General features: G+C 40.8%; 1 protein-coding gene across 7 annotated transcripts in view; it reads left to right on the forward strand.

The window, feature by feature from the left end:
* The first annotated feature begins 2,316 nt into the window (after positions 1-2,316).
* GIGYF2 (GRB10 interacting GYF protein 2) overlaps positions 2,317-26,077 on the forward strand; it is a 136,238-nt gene continuing 112,477 nt past the window's right edge. For 5 of the 7 annotated variants that reach the window (XR_012016751.1, XM_072796704.1, XM_072796708.1 and 2 more), the window contains exons 1-2: positions 2,317-2,447; positions 8,144-8,211. The gene's annotated coding sequence lies outside the window, so the exon portion shown is untranslated. Of the gene's footprint in view, positions 2,448-6,154; positions 6,225-8,143; positions 8,212-26,077 lie in introns of all 7 variants that reach the window. The other 2 variants (XM_072796705.1, XM_072796710.1) reach the window with 2 other exon arrangements.

The raw sequence follows: 26,077 nt of genomic DNA on the forward strand, positions 1-26,077 counted from the left end.
GAAGGTCATGGCTGAGATTTAGAGAAGGCACTTCTTCCAGGTGCCTGGTTGGCTTTCTTAGTGCTCCAAAATACCATTGCCAGGATTACAAGAGAATGAAAGCAAAGCCCTTAATGAGGTGGTTAGCACGTAACAAGTATTAGTATTACATTTTTTCTTAAAAGTAACAGCTCAGGAGGTAGAGTCTGTGGTCTAAGGGAGGGGATTAGAAACAGCTTCACAGAGCAGTAACATATGATTTAGGTTTTTATTTATTTATTTATTTATTTATTTATTTATTTAAAGATTTTATTTATTTGACAGAGAGGGAGGGAGGGAGGGAGAGAGAGAGAGAGAGAGAGAGAGGTGGAGAGAGTACAAGCAGGGGGAGCAGCAGAGGGAAAAGGAGAAGCAGATTCCCTGTTGAGCAGGGAGCCCAATGTGGGGCTCGATTCCAGGACCTTAGGATCATGACCTGAACTGAGGGCAGACATTTAACCAATTGAGCCACCCAGGTGCCCCTGCTTTATTTAGGCTTTTAATGATGAGCAGGAGTTATGCAGGTTGGTAAGAAGTGGGCCAAGTGTTAGGAAAGACATTGTAACAGGAGGGAAGAGCATCTGCAAAGGCCAAAACAGAATGGCATATTTGAGGACCTGTATTTTAATTTTTAAAAGGTTTTATTTATTTATTTGAGAGGGGAGGGGAGGGGAGGAGCAGAGGGAGAGGGATGAGCAGACTTGATACTGAACACAGAGCCTGATGAGGGGCTCGACCCCATGACTCTGAGATCATGACCTGAGCTGAAATCAAGAATGGGATGCCTAACCATCTGAGCCACTCAGGTGCCCTTGAGGACCTTTAAATATGGGCATATCTGAAGCAATATGCTCAGGGGAAAGAGGAAGGAGAGGGGGACAATGCAAGTCTAGGGTTCAGCAGAATGAGACTGTGAAGGGTCCATTTGAGATTCTGCATTTCTAACAAGCTTCCAAGTGATACTAATGCTACTGGTTCATTGACCACATTATGAGTAGCAAGGACATAAAGATCAAGGGAATAAAGTATTGCAGAAAATAGGGAGTTGTCAATCACATTGAAGATGGGAAAGCACTAAGTCAAGACTGCGACTGAGAAACTCTAGCTACCAACCTGTAGGTTGGGGATATCTAAGAGCAAGCATTAGGTGGATGAGTCAAAACAGAAGCCACACTGGAGTGGTTGATGATTGCTTGCCAGGCATGGAAATTGGGCGAGTGAGTAGAAACAACTCTTTTGGCTCTGAAAAGGAACAGAGAGGTAGGGAGGTGGTTGGAGGCAGAATTGTCGTTTTCTACCATTAACTTTCATAGTGGAAGACATTCGAGTATTTTATTTTATTTTTTTTGCTTTTTAAAGTAAGCCCTGTGCCCAACATGGGGCTTGAACTCACAACCCAAGATCGAGTTGTATGCTCTACCAATTGAGCCAGCCAGGTGCCCCAACTTTTGAGTATTTTACAAAACTGCTGAGTGGCGCTTGGGTGGCTCAGTGGGTGAAGCAGCCAGACTCTTGATCTCAGCTCAGGTCTCTATCTCAGGGTCATGAGTTCAAGCCCCTCCTGGGGCTCCATGCTGGGTGTGGAGCCTACATTAAAAAAAAGAAAAGAAAAAAAAAAGCTGTTGAGAGGGATCCTGTAAAAAAAGGAGGTGGTTGGATGCAGAAGGAAAAAGGGGATGACTTGAGAAGGGTTGAGTTCTCAGATACAGAAATAAAAATAAAGGACGCCCCGTTAAATCTGAATTTCAGAAAAACGAGTGACTTTTTAGTGTAAAATATGTCCCCAATATTTCTGGGCGTCCTGTATCTTATCCGGAAGCCACATCTCAAGACTCTAGGATGCATTCCCAGGTCTACCAGAACCGTTCCCCAGGAGAGACCCTGCTCTGAATTTCAGCTTTTGTCATTTCCCCATTGTCTCTGGGACGGCACAGGGGCAGGGAAATGCTGGGTGGGTAGAAAGGTGTGGAAAAGTTCTGGGGCTGAAAACCAGCTCGTAAATGATGAAGAGCTTTTTGAACTGCGAACGGGTTCCGGATTGGGCGCACAGCGCGGTGAGTCACAGGGCCCTGGCCGGCGCCCAAGCGCGGACACCAACTCTACTCAACTCAAGGGCAGGCAGGGAGCTCCATCCCGGGGACGCGACCGCGCCTGCGCCCTGCCGCGGCCCCGCCCACTCGCCCAGCCTGACATCCGGGGCTCGCGCAGGGGCGTGGCCAGCGCAGGGGGGCGGGAGGCCGCGGAAAGGAAGGATGTCGTGGGAGGCTGGAGAAGCGGGTAGGGAGGCGAGGCGGGGCGGGGGCGGGGCAAGGGGCGTGACGGGACGAGCGCGCTGTCACGTGACGTGCGTGGCGACGTGTCGGCCATCTTGTGTTGTTGAGGCTGAGGACTGACTTGGGTTCTGAGAGACTCCCTGTCCCGGACCGCAGGTAACCAGCGACTCCGTCTCACTCCCCTGCCCGGCTCCGCTGCGCGCCCCGACTCCGCCGTCTCCCACCACCCCACACGCAGCCTCCCGGGCCCGCCGCCCGTGCTCGCGTCCCCGCCGCTCTGGCCGGACCCGGCCCAGCCGCATGGACACCCACAGGCCGCCCCGGCAGCGGCCGCGGCCGGCTCGGGCGTCAGGCGAGGGGACAGGTCAGGTGCGGGGCTGCAGGGTGTCTCCTCCCCGGCGACGGGCACGGCGGCCGCGGGCGCGTCTCGGCCACCGCGCCGGGGGAGGGGGCCCTCTCCTCCAGGGCCCGTTGGCATCGCTGGGGGAGCCGAGGCAGGGAGGAGGGTGGTGGGGTGGGCAGTGTCAGGCCGACTTGCTCAGGGCCGGACGGCTCGCCTCCTGCTGCCCGCCCCCCAGGCCGGCCCCCCGCCCCGCCTGAGGTGCCCGGGGCAGCAGCTGCTCGGGCCCGACAGCTGCGCCCGCCGTCCCTCCTCCCCACACCTGGCCTACGGGAGGTGCGCCTTTGCCTTCCTCGCGGAACATCTGCACCGGGGAGCCTCCTTCCGTGGCGAGAGGACTGGGTCTGGACCAGGCCTGAGGCAAGGTGGAGCCATGATCTGAACCTGGGACGGAGGTCGGGAAAGTCGAGCCCGAGGCAGCTCCGGGACCCCGAACACTCACGTCAGGTTGAAATGGGCATTATTAAGTCTTTTTTTTTTTTTTTAAGTGTCAGCAGTTTCCCACGAAGCACTTTGAATACTTCAGTTTCGTGACAGAAACATAAATCAGGTGTATCTTTCCGAGCACAGAAGGGTGTGTGAAAGAAGCAGCTTGTATGACCGTGTTTGGGAAGCAGTAACGTTGCTTTGCATTTATGTGGATAAATATCCACTTTGGATATTTTTCTTTTTCTTCTTTTTCTTTCTTTCTTCTTTTTTTTTTCTCTATCCCTGAAAGTCAAAGCACTTAAAGCACACCTAGTTTTGTCTGTAAAGGAAGGTAAGTATTCCAATTAAACTTAAAAGAAATTGAGGACCGGGCCAGAAGCTGTGAAGTTTCTTACTCAGCGTTAGAGATCTCGGGTTCTAGGCAGTTTGGATTCCCAGTGTTGTGTGCAGGAGAGGTACTCTGCCCCTCTCTGGTATTTCCTTGTTTAGATCCTCATGATTTCTTAGATTTAAAACAGTTTTCTCTTGTCAGTCCATTTCTGCGCATTTAACTTTTCATCTATTGAATATTTGCAGCTTTAGCCTCACGGCGTTTGGTTAGAGCACAAAGGTGTTCTCTCATTCATGGATGGTTTTATGTGTAATTAGGGTACCAGATTTTGGAGTGCCCAAACCGGATGGAATATGTACTTTTTTGTCACATCAGATGTTGACATCCGTAGAGGACACCGGGAAAAAAAATTTAGAAGTGGTGTGTATCTGGAAAAATGTCACACAGTTTTTCTTTACATTTAACACCACGGAGTACACTGGTAATGGTAGTGATTTATTGGGAAAGAAAGGGCTTCACACCTTCTCTCTACTTGATAGAGCGTTTTAGAATTTTGAGACTGAGGCGGCAGAAAGGGACTATGTGCTTTTATTCATTTTATTCATTCATTCATGCATTCACTTATTTGACAACTATTGAGACTCTACTACACCGTTGGGTGCTAGAACCAAAACAGACAGAAAATTCCTTTTTCAGTGGAGCTCATTTCCAGACAGATAAATAAAAGCTCAGGTAAAATATATAGTGTTGTGGTAAATGATGTGGAAAAAAAAAATGAGACAGGGAAATAGGATGATAGGGAGATAGGGATTTGAGGGTTAATGAGGCGGGGGGGGGGGGGGGTTAGTTGATTTTAAGTGCCATAGGAAGGCTGCGTAGAGAAGCTTATGTTTGAGGAAGGACCTGACACTGGTAAAGTAGCAAATCCTGTAGCTATATGGAGAAGGAATGCTGCAGGCTAGGGAAGCTAGGGCAAACATACTGAGGCAAAAACTGACTGAAGTGGGAGCAGGTCAGGTACTGGGAAAAATATGGAGGCTAGTTTAGCCAGAGTCACAAGCGAGAGGGAGGCTAGTAGAAAATGTGTATCCTTCTCATTGGTTCTAAGTCTAGAGGGGTAATTCAGTGACTTAGAAGTTTTTTTCTACACCTCTTGGAGCTGTAAGAAAGGGAGATGAGATTCTGGAGATTTGGGCCAATATACCCAAGTCCCCTTCCCTCCATATAACACACCCCAGTTTGGAAAAATTCAGGCTGCTCATATAACATATTTTAGGAAGTTGTCATGAAATATCTCTCTTAAAAGTTTTTAAATGAGGTGGATGATAAACTGCCTGAAAGATTTCTCAAAAGGAATGGCTTTGTTTTCTTTTTTTTCTTTTTTCTTTTTTTATTTTTATGATAGTCACAGAGAAAGAGAGAGAGAGGCAGAGACACAGGCAGAGGGAGAAGCAGGCTCCATGCACTGGGAGCTCGACGTGGGATTCGATCCCGGGTCTCCAGGATCGCGCCCTGGGCCAAAGGCAGGTGCCAAACCGCTGCGCCACCCAGGGATCCCTCTTTTCTTTTCTTTTTTTTTTTTTTTAAAGATTTTATTTATTTATTCATGAGAGACAGAGAGAGGCGGAGACACTGGCTGAGGGAGAAGCAGGCTTCCTGCAAGGACCCCGATGTGGGACTCGATCCCGATCCCGGGATCAGACACTGGGCCAAAGGCAGATGCTCAACTGCTGAGCCACGCCGGCATCCCCAAAAGGAATTGCTTTCAAAGAAGGGGATCTTTGGAATACTTCTGAATATTTGAAAATGTAGGGAAATTCCTTTGAAGTTTAGACACATCATTAAGAAATATAACCTGGAAGAGTGATTGAATCAGCATATTACATTGTTCTTAATCTGATTAGTAAGAATTAAATTTCTCTTAATTACTTCCGTCCAGCCTAGTTTTAAATTCTTCGGGGTCTCTTCCACTAATTTGTATGTCTTTTATAACATCTTATATATGTAGAACTTTTTGTACTGAGTTTATTTCTCCACTTTTACCTTTCAGACTAGTTCCCCAATTCTTTGATAATAGGCATTTTTCTTTGGAAATTTTTTTTCTATTTCCTTCCAGTTTATCTCCATATGCTTATTACTGAGCTATCAAAAATGTTTTCTTTCATTTTAATTCACCTGAGGAATTTAATATTTTGATTTTGAAATGCTTTTGCTGGTGAGTCAACTTGCACATATGAAAAATAATTTGTCATAGCTTGCTTGAAACTCATGAGAAGAAAGGAATTACAACTTCAAGGTGTGAGTGGAGCTCCTTGGCTAAAAGGAGACATAGCAGTAGTAGGGATGAGGTGGTGTTTTGACAAATTGCCTTTTTCCTTCTTGTTCCTTTGTTGAATTTTTGAAATGACATTTCCATATTCTGTCTTTGATGTCATATCAGCTCATTCGTTCTCATGACTCTGCATTTTAAAACTCCATATGTCTGTTTTGTTGTTGACTTTCACATTGGAAGATGACACTACTGATAGTGATTGCTCCTTGGGAGGACCTTTTTGGTGAAAAGATTATTACTGTCCCTTTTACCCTTACCTTGCTAAAGGATCTTTGATTTGTGCCATTTTCAAAGACTGACTTCATTTGCGGTTCTTCATTATCCCCTGTTGATTAAATTTTCAGTATTCTGTTTTATTGTGTTTCTTATAGATAATAGTGGGACCAGTCTCATTAGGTTGAATCTACAGCCTATGTTGGTGTTAATCCGGGTATTTTAGAGGCAAGTTAAATGTCCGTTTTCCTTCAGCAGTTTGAATTGCCTTAATATTATTTGGTCATCATTGTAAAACTCTGAACCTAAGCCTTTTTCCCCCCTGTAACCCTCCTCTAGGATTTTATGCTGATAGAGTTCTAGGATTTCCATTCATTTTTAATGCCACGAAAAGTTACTTTTAAATATAAAAGTATTTTCATTCCATAGGGAATCTTACTTAGAGTTGGAGTCATAATATTTCTTCACCTGATTAGCATTTTTAAAATTTTTTAAGCACTCAGATGACTGAGAAATATAGTAGATTGATTAATTATACAGGAATGCAGAATGATACCTTTGTTAAATTGCCCCCACCTTCCTTTTTTTTTTTAAATGGTGGTTTTTTTTTTTTTTTTTTTAAAGATTTTGCTTATTTATTCATAGAGACAACACACACACAGAGGCAGAGACACAGGCAGAGGGAGAAGCAGGCTCCATGCAGGAAGCCCAAAGTGGCACTCGATCCTGGGTCTCCAGGATCACACCGAAGGCTACAGGTGGCGCTAAACCGCTGTGCCACCGGGGCTGCCCTTTTGTTTTGTTTTTAAGATTTTATTTATTTATTTGTGATAGACGCAGAGAGGCAGAGACACAGGCAGAGGGAGAAACAGGCTCCCCGCAGGGAGCCCAATGTGGGACTCCATCCCAGGATCCTAGTAACTGAAGGCACTGAGCCACCCAGGACTCCTGCTCCCCGCCCTTTTTTTTAAAGTAAGCTCTGTGCCTAACTTGGGGCTTGAACTCATGACCCCAAGATCAAGAGTAGTGTGCTCTACTGACTGAGCCAGCCAGGTACCCTGAATTGCCTATAATTTTTTGGTGAGGTTGAGGGAGGAGAGGGAGGAGGTTTGAAAAACAAAAGAATATTCACTTAATTGGCCACAATTAAGCTTATAAAAATATTTTCAAACTATCGTATACTACCTACTTCAAGTAAAGTATACACTTTTATATTTTCTTGTTAACCATAGTTTCATTATAAGGAAATTGAACTTAATTTATATTTATAATAGATATTCTAGAGCTTGTTCTCTTGAGTTAGGCCCAGAGATGACTTTACTACCTAGTTCTCCCCTTTTCCTTCTGCCTGCCCTTATAGTACATTTCAGTTCATAAAGTTGATTGACCTTTTGGACAGTACAATAACATGGCTACTTTTTTGCAAAATTAAATCAAAAGGCAGAAGTGGCTTAAGTTGCTTTCTTGCTCTTAATAAAATTACCAACTTTAATTTGTAAATTTTGGTTTTTGGCTTGTAGTAGCATTCAAAACATTGTTTGATTTTAGCTGAGAAACCACTTGAAGCTACTGTGTTCAGTCCACTTTTTGTCATTTGAAATATCACCATCCTGTGAATTTTTAAGATGCTGTCTCAGTAGAGCATTGAAAGTAGGTTGTGATTTTGCATCTGAAAGCACACCTGGAGCTTTGCTCCTTGGGCATTTTGGCAGTGGTTATATTTTTGGGTCACTGATTATTTGCATAGGATACATCCTGTATTACTGTGTTGCTGGCTGTTATTTTTCTATCAGGTATGTTTAAAAATTAATACCAAATCCCCGTAATGTGGTTTTGAATGAAAACTGCAAGTAATCACTTTCCTAAACTCTGTATTTCCTAAATTCTCATTTGTTAGCTTCATCCGATTAGAACTTTTGTTGAAAACATGTATATTTTGGTCCTACTCCAGAGTTACTGAGGGAGACTCTTTAAAAAATGTTAGGGAAGTGGAAGCTAGTTTATAAGCATGCAACATGATTCTAATATTTTAGCCAGATTTGTAACCATTTCCTGTTAAAACTATTCATGATAAGAAATTATGTTTTTAAAGTTTCCTAAAAGATTGGTTGTTGGGTCAATTATTTTAATACTTTTGTTATTTACAGTGTTAAAAGGACCTGAACAAAGTCTGCTCACACCTCCTGCTGTGAACCATAGCAGAACTTTTGAACAGGTGAGTGTTGAAGGGAAGCAGAGAGCTGACTGCTTATGCAAACAGATAATTTTTGCATTTAAAGTTTCAGGAGTGGGATCCCTGGGTGGCGCAGCGGTTTGGCGCCTGCCTTTGGCCCAGGGCACGATCCTGGAGACCCGGGATCGAATCCCACGTCAGGCTCCTGGTGCATGGAGCCTGCTTCTCCCTCTGCCTATGTCTCTGCCTCTCTCTCTCTCTCTGTGACTATCATAAATAATAAATAGGAAAAAAAAAAAATAAAGTTTCAGGAGTTATTGTCTTATTTTTTCCCTGAAGTTACAGGTAGTGATAGAAACAACTTCTGAGGTAGTCTTCAGATTCCTTGTGAACCATAAGAATAATCATGCCATTTCTGCATTGATCCTGGTATGGAATTTGTGTCTTAAACTGTTGAAATGATTTTCTGATGGTGTGAAACAGGAAGAGGAATGCTTTGGGGGCAGGAGTTAAGGAGGTATCTTTACAAACCCAAGGGCTATTTGCTTTCGTGAAGGACACAAACTAGAAACTAGGAAGCATTCAGGAGCTGAGACGGTCCAGGTAGCGCTTCCCTCCCTTCCAGCTAGTCAGTGTCCTCCCCTGGCCCCTTTAGTCTCCTCTCCTCTCGTCTCTTTCTCTCCTCTCCTCTCTCTTTTTTTCTTTTTTCTTTTTTCTTTTCTCTTTTCTTTTTTCTTTTCTTTCTTTTTCTTTCTTTCCTCCTCTCCTCTCCTCTCCTCTCCTCTCCTCTCCTCTCCTCTCCTCTCCTCTCCTCTCCTCTCCTCTCCTCTCCTCTCCTCTCCTCTCCTCTCCTCTCCTCTCCTCTCCTCTCCTCTCCTCTCCTCTCCTCTCCTCTCCTTCCCTTTCCCTTTCCCTTTCCCTTTCCCTTTCCCTTTCCCTTTCCCTTTCCCTTTCCCTTTCCCTTTCCCTTTCCCTTTCCCTTTCCTTTTCTTTTCTTTTCTTTTCTTTTCTTTTCTTTTCTTTCTTTTCTTTTTTCTCCTTCCTTCCTTCCTTCCTTCCTTCCTTCCTTCCTTCCTTCCTTCCTTCCTTCCTTCCTTCCTTCCTTTCTCTCTCTCTCTCTCTCTCTCTCTCTCTCCTGTTTCAATTGTCTTTTCACAAGCTGGCCTTTTTGCTTTAACACATGGAAGAAACTCACCACTTCATTCCTGGACCCACATAAGAACTCAAGCTCTAGTGTCATTAGCCAACTGGTTACCACCTCATTGTCCACACTTCAGATTCCTGGGAGGGAAGATTTGATTGGTTTGTCCAGTTCTCTATCATTGGTTCAATTAGTATGGCCATAGGGTTGGAATCTAGAAATACATACATCGTTGAAAGATCCCACTCCTTTTTTTTTTTTTCTTTTTTTTTTTTTTTAATTTTTATTTATTTATGATAGTCACAGAGAGAGAGAGAGAGAGAGGCAGAGACATAGGCAGAGGGAGAAGCAGGCTCCATGCACCGGGAGCCCAACGTGGGATTCGATCCCGGGTCTCCAGGATCGCGCCCTGGGCCAAAGGCAGGCGCTAAACCGCTGCACCACCCAGGGATCCCGAAAGATCCCACTCCTAAGAGTCGGTGCAGGTCTCAGAGAAGGTGTGAAGTTGGCTCTTCAAGGCAGAAACCCACAGAAACTTCTGGATGGTTTTCCTTTCCTAGAAAAATTTCTTATAGATAGCTTGGCAGTTTCAGCTTATATGCCCTGAAGAGTTAAAATACATGTATATCTTTTGGTCATTGAGGCCCAGTAGGTTTCACCAAACATCCCTGTTGGAATTTCCTAGTGCAGTGTTTTAACAAAAGTTCTTGATTTAGGGGGTTCAGAGAAATGTCTCTCTCCCCCCTTTTTTTTTAAGATTTTATTTACTTATTCATGAGAGACACACAGAGGCAGAGACATAGGTAGAGGGAGAAGCAGCCTCCATGCAGAGAGCCCGATGTCGGACTTGATCCCAGGACTACAGAATTATGACCTGCGTCTGTCAAAGGTGGACACTCAACCACTGAGCCATCCAGGCATCGCAGAGAAGTGTCTTTGATAAAGGTTTAGCAAATGAACATAAGTAAGAGGCTTGGTTTGTGGAAAAATTCATTGGTTATTTTTCATTGATTGCTTTCATGAATTTTAATTTCTTGGTACCTTTTTTTTTTATTTCTTCGTACTTTTTATAGTATTAAGCACACTTGAGTATTAGGAAGCCATGGAGAATTTGAAGGGGACTTACCTTTTTTTTTTTAAGATTTATTTGAGAGGGAGTAAGAGAGCATGAGCAGGGGGGAACAGAGGGAGAGAGAAAAGCAGATTCTCCTCTGAGCAGCAAGCCCAACTCAGGGCCGTCCTGGGACTCCAGGGTCATGACCTGAGCCGAAGGCAGATACTCAACTGGCTGAGCCACTCAGGAGCCCCAAGGGGGTAGATTCTATATGTGAACATATATTCACGTTATTTGAATGGTAGCAGGGATTTCCACTGTTAAGAAAGAATCAGTGAGATATTGTAAACTTTTATATTAACATGTTTTTGTATTCTAGAATTATTAGGTAACATTGAAGCAAACTTATTTTTAGAGTATTTATTTGACAGTGTGTGCCTGCACACATACACACATAAGCAGAGCGAGTGGCAGGCAGCGGGAGAAGGAGAAGCAGGCTCCTTGTGGAGCAGGGAGCCTGATGCAGGACTCATCCCAGGACCCTGAGATCATGAGGGAGCTGAAGGTAGACACTTAATGAACTGAGCCACCCAGGCACTCTGAAGCAAGTTTTTTTTAATGGAGCATTTTGAAGCCCTGTTTATTATTGTTTATAGCTTGTATGTACTTGGTGACATCTAATTACTTAATTTTTTATGACTTGAATCTTGTTGGTATATTAGCATATTGAGATTTTTGATGCAAAGCCTAGAGATTAGTAATTAAGGGTATTGTAGAGTGATGTATCCAGTGACAGGCCACAGATTTGACTTCCTATGATACTTTTTTTCAGATAGTTTCTTTAGCAGATTGCAGCTGAATTCATTTATTTATTTTTTTTTTTTTTTTAATTTATTTTAAGATTTTATGTATTTATTTATGAGAGACAGAGAGAGAGAGAGAGGGGAGCAGACACACAGGCAGATGGAGAAGCAGGCTCCATGTAGGAAGCCCAGCATGGGACTCGATCCTGGGTCTCCAGGATCATGCCCTGGGCTAAAGGCAGCGCTAAACCGCTGAGCCACCCGGGCTGCCCTGAATTCATTTTTAATGTAGAATAGCTCTCTTGTATGTTTTCTTTCCTATTATTTTCAAATATTTGTTAGAGATCATGAGCAGGGAGGGAGGGCAGAGGGAGAAGCAGACTCCCTGCTGAGCAGGGAACCTGTTTTGGGACCTGATTCCAGGACCCTGGGATTGTGACCTGAGCCAAAGGCAGACGCTTAACTGACTGAGCCACTCAGTGCTCTCTGTATGTTTTCTTTAATCTGGATTTTGAGGTAAAGTATATTCAGGCTTGTTGAGTTAAGGATTTGTGAGGTTTAAAAAGATTTCCACATAATCTGTAAAACTTCTATAGTCTCTGGGGATCCTTTTCTGGAAAACATTGGCTTGTGATGAAATTATCAAATGACATGATAATGTTTATAGGATTGTAACTTAGAATAGCTCACTGGTTGCTAATTTTGTTCTTTCAACCAAAAGGGGGAAAAATAAAAATGTTTACATATTGTTCAGAAGCTGTGAGGAGAATGACAGTTTTTCTTCTTATAGTGATATTGTGGCCAAAGAACATAGTGATATGTTCTTTGGGAACAAAGCTCCTTTTATTCAAGTTGTCCTGGGCCTGGAGGAAGTCTTGGGAACTCTGGTCTCATCAGTATTGGTTCTTTTGTTCCAGATACTGATAGGAATTAGCAGAGGTACTGTCTTGGTACTTTCCAATTGGTAAATCATGGCTCAGGCTTTCAAGGCATTGTCAGATCTGTGGGCTTTCATGATTAGCTCCTTGAGAGTTGAAGTGATACTGCCCAAACCACGGCCGATTGAGGGACTGGATGTGAAGTTATCCTGCAAGATCAGTGGGTCAGAGAGCCTTAGTTTATGTTCTGGAATCTGACACTCTTCTTTAGTCTTTTATACTACTTCCATCATTGTTAATGAAGTTTTTGATAGTGTGTTAGGAGAATCCATTCCTTTCCCTACCCAGATTGCTTACTATATTCTTTTTTTTAAAGATTTTGTTTATTTATTCATGAGATACACAGAGACAGAGAGAAGGAGAGACACAGACAGAGGGAGAAGCAGGCTCCATGCAGGGCGCCCGATATGGGACTTGATCCCAGGACTCCAGGATCACGCCTGAGCCAAAGGCACATGCTCAGCCTTTGAGCCACCCAGGCGTCCCTGCTTACTATATTCTTAATTGAGTGATGTGGAAGGGTAGAAGTTTAAGGATAGTGGAATAGAGTGGAAGATTGGGAAAAGGGGTAAAAATGACTTCCACAAAATAAATTCCTCTGAAAATTTCAAGGAAATGAAAAAAGTAAAAGGTAATCAAGCAGTGTTGAGCACTGTATCATTATGTAGTGAAAAGTTTGTGGCCTTTGAAGTAGTAAAGTTTAGGTTTAATTTTTTGTTACTAATTACTTGTAACTTTAGGGAAATAAGTTAGCCTCTTGCAGTCTTATTTCTCTTACTTGTAAAGTTTCTCTTTTCTTTTTCTTTTTTTGTAAAGTATATTTTATAGTGATTGTGGGAATTAAAAATCTACAAATGCCATGTGTAATGCCTGGTACACAGTATATGGGCTCTCAGTAAATGGTAGATTTCATGATTGTTATTGCTATGTAAATAGGTAAATTTTGATTATAGAATTTCATTTTTATAATCTGAATAGAGACATCAATGAGTTTTGTTTGTAAGTCTTTTTGGTTTTGTTCTCAATCCAACAAATGTTTGAATAGGTGCTTTGTGATGAGTACTGGGCCAGCCATAGTGGTAAGCAAAACACACAAGGACCTATCTTCATGGGCTTTGCAACCTAGTGAGAGTCGATCAAAAAATCATATAAGTAATCTTCAAAATGGGAAAAGTCTCTCTGTCCTTGAAAAAGATACATTTTTAAGACCTGGATACTTTTTAAGTATTTTGGATACTTGATGTTCTTGTTGTCAATGATATTTTATGCTTCTTGATAGGCTTTTCAGGGTATGTATGTTTGTTGTAAGTTAATTTATGTATTTCTTTGGTTGTCATTTTTCCTTTTTCTCTGAGAGAGACATTCTCATCTTTTGATCTTAGGACTGCTTTATCCTTTAAAAGCTAGAGGACCGACCCCAAAGAGCTTTTGACTTTTAGTTCTCTGTGTTCTTATTGAGAAATTTAAAATGATTTATTCAGGCAGTCCGGGTGGCTCAGTGGTTTAGCGCTGCCTTCAGCCCAGGGTGTGATCCTGGAGACCCGGGATCAAGTCCCACGTTGGGCTCCCTGTGTGGAGCCTGCCTCTCCCTCTGCCTGTGTCTCTACCTCTCTCTCTCTCTCTCTCTCTCATGAATAAATAAATAAAATCTTTAAAATAAATAAATAAAATGATTTCTTCATTAAAAAATAACAGTAATCTCATTATATGTTAACGTAAATACATTTTTAGTGAAAAACACCTATTTTCTAAAACATTTCTAAAAAATTTGGTTGAGAAGAGTGGCATCGTTTGAGCTCTTCGCAAATTGCTTTTATGTCTTGCTTTATGGAAGGCAGCTAGATTCTCATGTTTGCTTCTGCATTCAGTCAGTTGCTGTTTATTATTTTGGTTGAAGTATATGAAGGATATTCATCCTCACAGGGATATATGTATATTTGGAAAAGGAAGGAGTATTTTAAAAGCTTTTTCAGATAATTGCAGATCTCCTTTGTACACCAAAATTCAACAAGTAATCGTTCTTTTTTTTTTTTTAAGATTTTATTTATTCATGAGCAACAGAGAGAGAGAAAGAGAGAGAAAGCGAGAAAGCAGAGACACAGGCAGAGGGAGAAGCAGGCTCCATGCAGGGAGCCTGACATGGGACTTGATCCCAGGTCTCCAGGATCATACCCTGGGCTTCAGGCGGCACTAAACTGCTGCGCCACTGGGGCTGCCCAACAAGTAGTAGTTCTTAAAAGTTAGTTGTAATGTGAAGTCTGAGTTATACCAACACACTTTTTGCATTTTGTTACATTAAAATCCACTGGTCTATCTTGCACCTTAAATGAATATTTTATATAACAGAGTATCAAAAAATTGCATTCATTTAAATCAGTACCCATTAAGAAAGCCTTTAATACTGGGAAAGTGTAAATACTGGAAAACCATCAAACTCATGGTGGTGAATAGTTTTCCAAAATTCTAATTTTGCTTGAAAGCTCAAATTTTATTATTGGCAACGAGTACTGATAATTGTTTCTGTTTTTTTTTTTTTTTTTTGAAGTGACAGTGTCAATTTGTTCATTTTGGAAAGAAATGTCTGCTAAATACCCAGGTCTGTGTGTCAGTTACTCTTTCACTGCTTTGCCTGGCCAGTTCAGTGCCAACACTGAAAAGTGTAAATATCTTGGTATTGTTATAGTAATAGTTTTGACATCATGGGTACCATGAAAGACTTTCAGAAGACCTTACTTTGAGAATTGCTACTCCAAGGAGTAGAACAGTTTTCAGTGTTCTATTTACATATGATACATAGGAGTTTTGTATTTGTTTTTGTTTGTTTTTTAAAGCATTAAAAAATAATGGATTTGAAATAGAAACTGGAATAAACGTATTGGAACTTTTTAGATTTCAGTGAGGGTTTTTAGTGCTGGGTAGATATGGATTTGTTCATAAGTTGTGATCAGTTTTAAAATAGTTCCAATAGTCCTATAAAAACAATCTTCACATCAGCACTCTGACAGCTTTCTGCTGTGATGGAAATGTTCTATAAATTTGTACCATCAAATACTGTAGCCATTAGCTGCTTGTGGCTGTTGAGCATCTGAAATGTGATTAGTGTGACAAATCGCATTTTATTTTTTAAGATTTTATTTATTTATTAATGAGAGAGACAGAGACATAGGCAGAGGGAGAAGCAGGCTCCCTGCGGGAGACTTGATATGAGACTTGATCCCAGGACCCTGGGATCACAACCAGAGCCAAAGGCAGAAGCTCAATCACTGAGCCACCCAGGTGCCCCTTCCTTATTTTTGTAGTAGTCTTTTTTTAAAGTCATCTTTATTTTATTCTTAAACATTTATTTAGAATGAGAGAGAGAGAGAGACAGAGAGGGGAGGGGCAGAGGGAAGAGAGAGAATCCCAAGCAGGCTCCACCCCCAGCATGGAACCCAATGCACAGCTCAGTCCCACAATCTTGAGATCACCACCTGAGCTGAAATCCACTAGTTGGATGTTCAACCTACTGAGCCACCCAGGCCCCCCTAGTAGTCTTTATTTTTAAGAACCGTTTTAGATTTACAGAGAAAATAGTACAGAGATCCTCTCATATATACCACACCCAGTTTCCCCTATGAACATTTTGTATTACTGTTGGTGGATTTGTTACAATAATGAACCTGTACTAGTACATCATTATTAGCTAAAGCTCATAGTTTATTCAGATTTCCTTAGTTTTACTTAGTGTGTTGCAGGATCCATCGAGGATACTGTGTGACATTTAGTCATGTATCCATGGCTGTGATAATTTTTCAGACTTCCCTCTTTTTAACAGTCTTGACAGTTTTGAGTTCCTGGTTAAGTGTTATTGTAGAATGTCTCTGTTAGAATTTAGATGTCTTCTTCATGATTAGAGGGGGCTTAAGGGTTTTGGGGAGGAGGTCCATGGAGGTAAAGTGCCACTTTCATTATGTAATTTTAAGAGCACGTACTATCTGTGTGATTTATCACTGTTATTCTGTTATTATTACCTTGATATATGATTGACTTTGATTCCTTGTCAGGTTTGTTCACTGTAAAGTCACTCTTCCTTCCCTCCTTGAGGATGTGAATTAAATTTTAATTTTTGCTTCAGGTAGCCACATGTGGCTAATGGATGCTATATAAGATAGCAAGCACAGTTCTAGACAATGCTCCTCTGTTTTAGATTTATTATTTATTTATTTTTAACAGTTTATTTATTCATGAGAGACACACACAGAGAGGCAGAGACATAGGCAGGCAGAGGAAGAAGCAGGTTCCACCTGCAGGGAGACTGATGTGGGACTCAGTCTAGGGACTCCAGGACGCCCTGAGCCAAAAGCAGGTGCTGAGACCCAGGCGTCCCTAGATTTATTTTTTTTTTAAGATTTTATTTATTCATTTGAAAGAGAGAGAATGAATAGGGAGGAGAGGCAGAGGCAGAGGGAGAGGGTAAAGCAGATTTCCTGCTGAGCTGGAAGTGTGACAAGGGACTTGATCCTGGGACCTAGATATCATGACCTGAGCTGAAGGCAGATGCTTAACTATCTGAGCCACTCTGGTGCCTCATCAGTTTTAAATTTTATCCAAAACTTTATGTAACATTTTATTTTTAAGTAATCTCTACACGCAATGTGGGGCTTGAACTCAGAACCCTAGGATCAAGAGTTGCATGCTTCACTGAGTTGGTTAGGTACCCCTAACATTTATCTTAATCAATTAAAAAAAGATCATTTAACATATAAAATGTTACTCTTAGAGTGCATTACTCTCTGAGGGAGGCAGTCTATTTTTAGTAAGCTTAGTCTTTTTTTAAATTCACCTTTTTTTTTGAAGTATAATTTACATAGAATAAAATACCTTCATTTTAAGTACACTCATATTAAGTTACATTTTGATGAGTTTTTTTTTAAAGATTATATTTATTTATTCATGAAAGACACAGAGAGAGAGGCAGAGACCTAGGCAGAGGGAGAAGCAGTTTCCATGCAGGAAGCCTGATGTAGGACTCGATCCCATGACTCCAGTATCAGGCCCTGAGCAAAAGGCAGATGCTCAACTGCTGAGCCACCTAGGTGTCCCAATTTTGATGAGTTTTGATAAATATATATTCTTGAATAACGTCACCACAATTAAAATATGTAACATTTTCATCACCCATGGAAGTTTCCTTCTACTTTTTGAAGTCATTCTCCCTCCCCCACCACTGTTCAGAATCTATTTTCTGTTAGATTTTGCTGCTTCTAGGATTTTACATAAATGGAATTATTCAGTATGTATTCTTTTTGGGCCTGGATTCTTTTGCTCAGCATAATGTCTGATTCATTCATGTTGCTGCATGTATCAGTAATTAGTTTTTTATTGCTGAGAATGTTAGGTATAACTGTTACAGTATTTATCCATTCATCTGTAGATAAACATTTGGGTTGTTTTTGCTTTGGGGCTGTTAGGAATACAGCTGATCTTAGTTTCATGGCATGGGTAGTTATTCAAATTGTGCTGGATTACAATGCTTATCTCAACACTGTAAATTAGAAATCTAAATTTCTTTTAGGATGAGAAAAGCCAGCAGAGAATCTATAATTTTTTTGAAGATATGCCATACAAAGGGTAATTAATATAGAAATAAATAGTATTTTGCCAGGTTTTCATATATAATATATGGTCCAGATAGATATAGATAATTCTTTTGATTTTTGATGATTTTTCTGGGAAAAAAGTTCTCTGTTCCTTTTCCTGGGGTTAACTGTTTAGTAATAAAATGAATAATTGAAGCCTAATTTTGCTTCATGAAGTTTTGTCATCAATAAATATGTTAACAGATCATATTTTCAAAATTATTAAAAAATGATTGCATGTTGGAGCACCTCAGTGGCTAAGTCAGTTGAGTGCTTGATTTCAACTTAGGTCATGATCTTGGGGTCCTGGGATCAGGCCCGGTGTTGGACTCTGTGCTCGGTGGGGAGTCTGCTTGTCCCTTTCCCTCACCCCCTGCCCTCTCTCTTCTCCTGCCTTCTTTCTCAAATAATAATAATAATAATAAAAAATTTGCATGTTAGAGCACCTGGCTGGCTCAGTCAGTAGAGCATCTGACTCTTGCTCTCAGGGTTGGGAGTTCAAGCTCATATTGAGCTTGGAGCCTACTTAAAAAAAAAAAAGTTTGCATGTTTAAAAATGAAGATCAGATAAAGGAAAAAGTGTTTTCTGCTCTAATGGGGAGAAGAGTTTCCTTTTATTTCTGTCAAAAAATGTCAAAAAAAAATTCTGTTTGTTTAGTAATCTCTACACCCAAAGTAAGGCTCGAATTGACCACCTTGAGATCAAGAGTTGTATACTTCACCGGCTGAGCCAGCCAGGCACCCTCTTAAAATTGTTTTTAAAACTGAGTTAATTTAAAAAAAAACAAAACTGTTAATATTCAAAAGGATATTAACTTTCTTTTTCTTTTTTAAGGATTATATTTATTTGAGAGGGAGTGCGTGAGGTTAGCAAGAACGGGGGAGCGGACAGAGGGAAAGGGAGAAGCAGGCACCCTGCTGAGCAGAGAGCCTGATGTGGGGCTCTATCCCAGGATCCTGGATCATGATCTGAGTTGAAGGCAGACGTTTAATCAACTGAGCCACCCAGACACCCCAGTATTAACTAACTTTCTATGACATATATGTTGGGGTTGTAAAAGTATTTCATACAAACCAGGCAGACACTTTTTGTGAGAATTAAGATCTACTTTGTAATAAAAATTATTGAAGAATATTATTGCAGATTATGAAAATAGGGATAAAACCATTAATCTCACCTCACTAGTATCTCTTCATTGCTGTCTTCTCTTTGTGTTTAATGACATGAGTAATTACACTCTTGTGTGCAAGAATGTATGTTGCACTGTATTCTGTAGAGTGAATGTGCTGCTTTTATGATTGTTTCCTTTCTTTATAAAGATGAGTGATGTGTGTGTGGATCTTCCTTCATGGTTCCTTTTCATTGTCTTATTTAGCTTTTTTCTGAAGTTAGAAAAAAAAATGCATTCTGAGACCTACATATTTTAGTCTAGTGACTGAATCTTGCTTCATTTTATTTTATTTATTAATTTTTAAAAGTAAGCTCTACCCCCATTATGGGGCTTCAATATATCATCCCGAGGTCAACAGTTGGATGCTCCAGGCACCTGGGTGACTGAGTAGGTTAAGCCTCCAACTCTTGATAGTGGCTCAGATCTTGATCTCAGGGCTATGAATTTGGGCCCTGTGTTGTGCTCCGTGCTGGGCATGGAGCCTGCTAAAAAACAAAAAACAAACAAAAAAAAACCCCAAACAAAAAAAGGCACATGGGTGGATCAGTTGGTTGGGTGGTTGACTCTTGATTTCACCTCAGGTTTAATCTCAAGGTCATTGAGCTCAAGCTCCACATTGGACTCCATGTGGGGCGTGGAGCCTGCTTAAAAAAAAAAAAAGGGAGTTGCATGCTCTACGGACTGAGCCAGCCATGAGCCCCCTTTTTCAACCTTTTTAAAATTGAGGTATAAAATATAGTAAATAGTACACAAATCTTAGGTGTGTACTTGGAAAAGTTTCACATGTGTATATACTGTATTAGATCCGTATAGCAAACATTTCTAGTACCCCAGAGCATATTTCTCCTTCCTGGTCATTAGTTCTACTTCCCTATGAGCATATTTCTGACTTATGTCACGTTTTGATTAGTTTATCTATTGAACATCTTATCAAAGGAATCACACAGCCTGTGTTCTTTGGTGGCTGGTTTCTTTCATTGAACATGATGTCTGTGGAGATCCATGCAGTATTGTTGTATCAGTAGTTGATTCTTTTCTTTTTATTGCTGAGTGCTTTGTTTTATGAGCAATTTAACTTTTCTTTTTGAAATAATTTCAAATTTACAGAAAAGTTGCTGAAAATTGCTAAGATTTTTTTTTGTGTTCATTTAGTTCAGTCACTAGTTTTTAACATTTTCTGTATTTACTATATTATTCCTTTCTCTTTGTATGTATGTACACATGTAATTCTTAACATAATTTATAATATATCTTTTTAAAATAATATATTACATTTTATGTAAGTTTTTTCTGTTCCATTTGAGAGTATGATACAGACGTCATGCTTCTTTTCCTGTAAATATTTCAGTGGTGGTAGTTTTTTTTTTTTTTTTTTTTAATTTTTGAATCATTTTGGGGGTGGGCAGTGGGGGGAGGGAGACTCCTAAGCAGGCTCCACACCCAGCACATGATCCTCATATGGGGCTCGATCTCACAACCCTGAGATCATGACCTGAGCTAAAATCAAGAGTCAGACAGATGCCTAACTGACTGAACTATGAACCACCCAGGTGCCCCTATTATTCTTAAGTAAGCTTTCTGTCCAGTGTGGGGCTTGAATTCAAGACCCTGACATCAAGAATCCCATGCTCTACCAACTGAGCCAGCCAGGTACCCATTTAATGTTATTTTCTTTTTCCTTTTTAAGATTTTATTTATTTGAGAGAGAGAGAATACCCATGTGCATGCATGAGCAGGGGTTGGGGGTGGGGAGGGGCAGAGGGAGAGAGAGAAGCAGGGAGCTTGACTTGGTGCTTTGAACCCAGGACCTCCAGATCATGACTTTGGCAGAAGACAGACGCTTAATAGACTGAACCACCCTGGTACCCCTTCAGTGTTGTTTTCTAAAAATAAGAACATTCTCCTTCATAATCACAGTAAAATTTTCAGTCATAATTAACATTGATATTATACTATTACTTAATCCAGAACTCTTTTATTACAGTTGTCCTTTAAAGTTGGTTCAAGATGAAATTAAGAATCAGAGGCACCTAGGTTTTCATACCTCCATGTTTCCCTTAATCTGGGATGATTCTTCTGCCCTTTTTTTGGTGTCTTATGACATTGATATTTCTGGAGAGTATAGATGATTGATTTTGTGTATCAATTGAGTATATCTGATGTTTTTTCAGGATAAGCTTCACTTTATGCATTATTCTCAGGAATGTAACAAATATTGCTATGTTCTTCTCAGTGCATCACATCAGGAGGCACATGGTATCAGTTTCTCTTTATTAATGTTACCTAACTTAGTAACAGCCAGATGGAAGAGATGCATAGGGCAAGGTATATGGGAAGGGGTGCAGAGCTTCAGTGCTCTCTCTGGCATACCACCCTTTCCTTGATAGCTCCACTACAATTTGTTTATTTATTCATCTGTTGGTAATTTTTTAAAAATGTTTTATTTATTTATTCATGAGAGACAACAGAGAGAGGCAGAGACACAGGCAGAGGGAGAAGCCTGCAGGCTCCATGCAGGGAGCTCAACGTGGGACTTGATCCCGGGACTCCAGGATCATGCCCTGGGCCGAAGGCAGGTGCTAAACCGCCGAGCCACCCAGGGATCACCATCTGTTGGTGATTATTTGCCGTGATAAACATAGTAGCCAAATGTCAGTTTTTGGTAATTGTGAATAAAGCTACTATGAATATCTTTGTCTTTTGGTAGATACTTTTCTTGAATATATATTTAGCTGTGTATTATGGGATCATGGGAGGTAGGCATATATTTAGATTTGATAAATATTGCCAAACTATTTTCTGAAGTGGTTGATATAATTCGCACTAATGGAGCTACTAATCTTGTGTTATCTTAATCCAGATCTGGCTCAGGTAAAAATAGTTTGCTGCTGGAATAGGGACAGAAGTCTTCATTTATTTGGGACTGTGTGTGTGAAGAGTGCTGGAAGGGTAGCTCTTTTTCTTTGCCCTTGGGAAAATGGATGTAAAGAAGTGTCAGGGCAGATTCAGGTTCCTAGGTGTTCATTTTGGTATACTATGCATAGTACTGGCTGGACTTCATTCCAGATTTGTCATATTTTTTTTTGGGGGGGGGTAAGTTTTACATATCCAGGAGATGGAGATTTGCAGCAGCAGATAATTTTTATAAGATTCAGGAGGTTTTATTTATTTATTTTTAAAGATTTATTTATTTATTCATGAGAGATATAGGGAGAGAGGCAGAGACACAGGCAGAGTTGGAGAAGCAGGCTCCATGCAGGGAGCCCGATGTGGGACTTGATCCCGAATCCCAGGATCACACCCTGAGCCAAAGGCAGGTGCTCCACCACTGAGCCATCCAGGCGTTCCAGATTTAGGAAGTTTTAAAGGAGTACATATTTTGAGTTATTAGTAGTGGTAGCTAATCACGTCGCAACTTCTGGAAGCAGTATCATGGAACACTTTCAGAGTTGAACTATCAGCTGCTGTTCAGATTCTTTTTTTTTTTTAAGATTTTATTTTATTTATTCATGGGAGACAGAGAGAGAGAGGGAGGCAGAGACACAGACAGAGGGAGAAGTAGGCTCCATGCAGGGAGCCCGACATGGGACTCCATCCCAGGTCTCCAGGATCACACCCCGGGCTGAAGGTGGCGCTAAACCACTGACCCATCCAGGGATCCCCCTGCTGTTCAGATTCTGATTCTACTTTGGCTTCTTCCTGCTGTGTTTCTCCAATTAGGACTTAGACTACATAGATCTGTAGCTCCTTCCGTGTTCATAGTGATTGGATGTGTCCAGAAGTTATCTGGCTTCTTGACACTGCTAGGTTGTGAGAAAATGAAGCATTTTGGGCAGCCTGGGTGGCTCAGAGGTTTAGCACTGCCTTCAGTCCAGGGCCTGATCCTGGAGACCTGGGATCGAGTCCCATGTCAGGCTCCCTGCATGGAGCCTGCTTCTCCATCTGCCTGTGTCTCTGCCTCTCTTTCTCTCTCTCTGTCATGATAAATAAAATTAAAAAAAAAAAAGAAGCACTTTACGTCATTGTGTACACTTTATGTCCTTTTCCAACTACTTTTTCAGAGGTTTGGATGCTTCTATATTTCAGAGATGATAGGACCAGGACTTGTTCTCAGAATTCTTGAAGCCTGCTAACTCCACTGTGCCATGTGTTACTGTCATCACTGGTCATGAGATGAATGAAAGTCCATGTGGTTATTTATCTTTTTTGTCTCATTTTCGTAACCACTGAGTTTTTTCTCTGTTGACCCAATCTCATGGTTTCGTTCCTTTCCAAGAACTTTTACTGAGATTTCTGAAGTGTCATTTTTGTGTGTTAAACCTTTCATATGTTAAATTGTTCATAGGATGTTTTTCAGTGTTATTAAGGTAACTGAAGCCCACTCTGCCCTGATAATTTTGCTGTCTCTTTAGCCCTCTGAGGTTACTAGTATATTTCCCTGCATAAAAGTAGCAGTGTCAGTAGGCAGAATCAGAAACTTTATTCTCTTCTGTTCATGGCCTGTTCTGTTTCTTTGCTAGGGTGATGACCATTTAGCCTGGTTTACTCCTATTGTCTCTATGTAATTACTACTCTGCTTGAACACACATTTTCTGATGTATGTATGTATATAAACTGTACCCCTAATGTGGGGGTTGAACTCACAGCCCTGACATCAAGAGTCCCATGTTCTACCGACTGAGCCAGCCAGATGCCTCCTCTCACCACATTTCTATAACTACTTTACAAATCACCAGTGACTTCATTGGTAGGAGACAATCTTTATCTTTTTTGCTTTCAGTGTTTGAAACTTTTAAATTCTATAGAAAAAGAATTGTGCCAGTTCTTTATTGTATACACAGATTAGAAACTTACTAGGAAAATAATTATCCATAATTCCACTGTTCAGAAGTAAATATTAACATTTTAGGGCATATTTATATATATCCACTAAGGATATATTTTAGAATGTGTTGAATGTTATATTCTCTGTAGTCTGTAACCTGCCTTGAACACTTAATATGTTGTTGACGTCTTTTTATGTCAGTGAATATAGTTACTATTTGTTGTCATCAGCATTCTATAGGTATGTAGGTCTGGCTTTCACAATATCTGCTCTATTTCTAACACCTCACCTTTCCTTTTAGCTCTTGATAATTCATTCTCCTCTTGGCACCTTGATCTTCCTAAAATACAAGTTTTATCCTAGACATTTTCTTGCCCTAATCTTTTTATAGCCTTTCATTGCCCCTGGGATATAATATACTAAGTCTTCTATAATATGGCCACTGATTTACCAGTCTTCACTTTAGTTTTTAGCCCTTTTGAACTGATAGATAATCTCCCCAGAGACCCTGGCTCTTTCTCCCATCTGTTAGAGTCAGTGAACATGGAGAAAGTGAGAGTCCATGATAGGGTGAAAGATTAGTGCTGGAGATCTCTAACTATGTGGTCTTTCTCTTCTTGCCAGTATCGTCCTGCATTGTGTTTGCTGGGCTTTGTTCTTATCCCTTGAGCTTGTCCCCACTTGGCTTCTACTTTGGGATAGTTTCATTCAGTTTTTGGTTACAGTTATGTAGATTTACTTCCAAATCTGTTTTCTCATCCCCATCCTCACTCTGTAGTGGAGTTCAAGGTCTATAATAATGGTCTTTTGGGGTGTTTCCTCAGGTGTGTTGATTTTGACCAAAACTATGAGTGTTTTTCCTCTCAAATTTTATTTCTTTTCAATTTTCTTTTTACTTTCAAGCTTTATATACAGATTCAAAAAGCACTGTACATTGATATTGACTCCTGTAGTTTCCATTCCACTTCTGCATCCTCTGTGTAGATTTTCCTTTCCAGAGGGACCAGTGCTGCTTCTACTTACGAAATGGAGTAGATACTTGAATGGATCTTTGGTTTTATGCAGGTCATTGTAAGGGAGGGAGGGCAAGGCAGTCCTTCCAGGGCAGAGGATTGGCACAGAAAAAGAAGAAGAAGGAGAATGCAGTGGAGAGTATAAAGTTCTCATTTGGCCTTGAGTTCGGAGGTGAATTGAGAAGGTAGGGATTATCAGATTGGTGGGGACCTAAAATACCAAGAATTTTGACCATACATGGTAGGTAGGTTTAATTGACCATTTTACAGAGGGGTAAGCATGACCAGAATAGTACGTTAGGAAGATTGATCTTGTTGGATGTGAGTACTTAGTGATTCAGGGAAACAGATTAGAAATTTCATTGTAATAATCCAAACGTGAGTTAACAAAGGCTTAACTGTAATGAAAGAATGCAAGAGAAATCTTGAAAAGGAAATTGACCAAATTTGAGACAAAAATGACAGGATATAAGGAAGCAATGAGGAAGGAGTTGCATATGATTCTGTGCTTTTGAGCCTGGCTAATTACTGAACTCTGAGAACAATGGTACCTTGATCAGTTTTTGTTGAGGTAGATATCTAGGTGGAACAGGCAGCTGGAAATAGCATCTGGGTCATGGGAGAAAAAAATCAAATCTGTATCACAGTGTGGGTGTGTGTGGGGAGGGGCTTCCCTAGGGAATAGCAACTAAATAGGAAGGAAATGAAGATAGGAAAAAACAGTACCAGTGCAATGCTGGTCATGGAGGAGAGTTTCAAGAAAAGGCAATCTAGAAAGGTAGAGCACAGCATCCAGAGTCTGGTTCAAATCCTGACTTGCTGTGAAAATTCAGGGCTGTTTTCTGATGGTGACAACATGTAGCTCAAGGTGAACCCTATGCATTTCAGGACCTCACTGCATCCTTAGAAAGGACAATTGAGAAATACACCCAGTTTCCATTCTAATTTATAATGCAGAGGTATTGAGTAAGATACTCTATCTAGTACATATGTAAATACATTAGAACTGGGCTCATTTAAATGGATGTGGATGGGGCAGTCTGAGGTGGAGAATTCAGAATTAGAGATTATAGTACTATAAGCTTTTGAATGAGATTTCTTCAATGGTTGTGACTCTTAGGTTTCCTTTTTTAATTTATAAAGGAGAACAAGTAGAAGACCATTCTGAGTAATGTAGGTGTCTTTAGTTGATAATTAAGTCACGTAGATTATTATTCTTAGGTCCTCAAGAGCTCTTCAGAAATCTTAATGGAAACCATGTTATAAATGGTAGTTAGGTTTCCAGCCTAGGACATTAAAAAGAATAGCTTTTAATGTTTGCACTACCTGTAAGGTTTATAGGTG

The sequence above is a fragment of the Canis lupus genome, chromosome 24 (assembly GCF_048164855.1).
Source record: "Canis lupus baileyi chromosome 24, mCanLup2.hap1, whole genome shotgun sequence".
Classification (NCBI taxonomy): domain Eukaryota; kingdom Metazoa; phylum Chordata; class Mammalia; order Carnivora; family Canidae; genus Canis; species Canis lupus.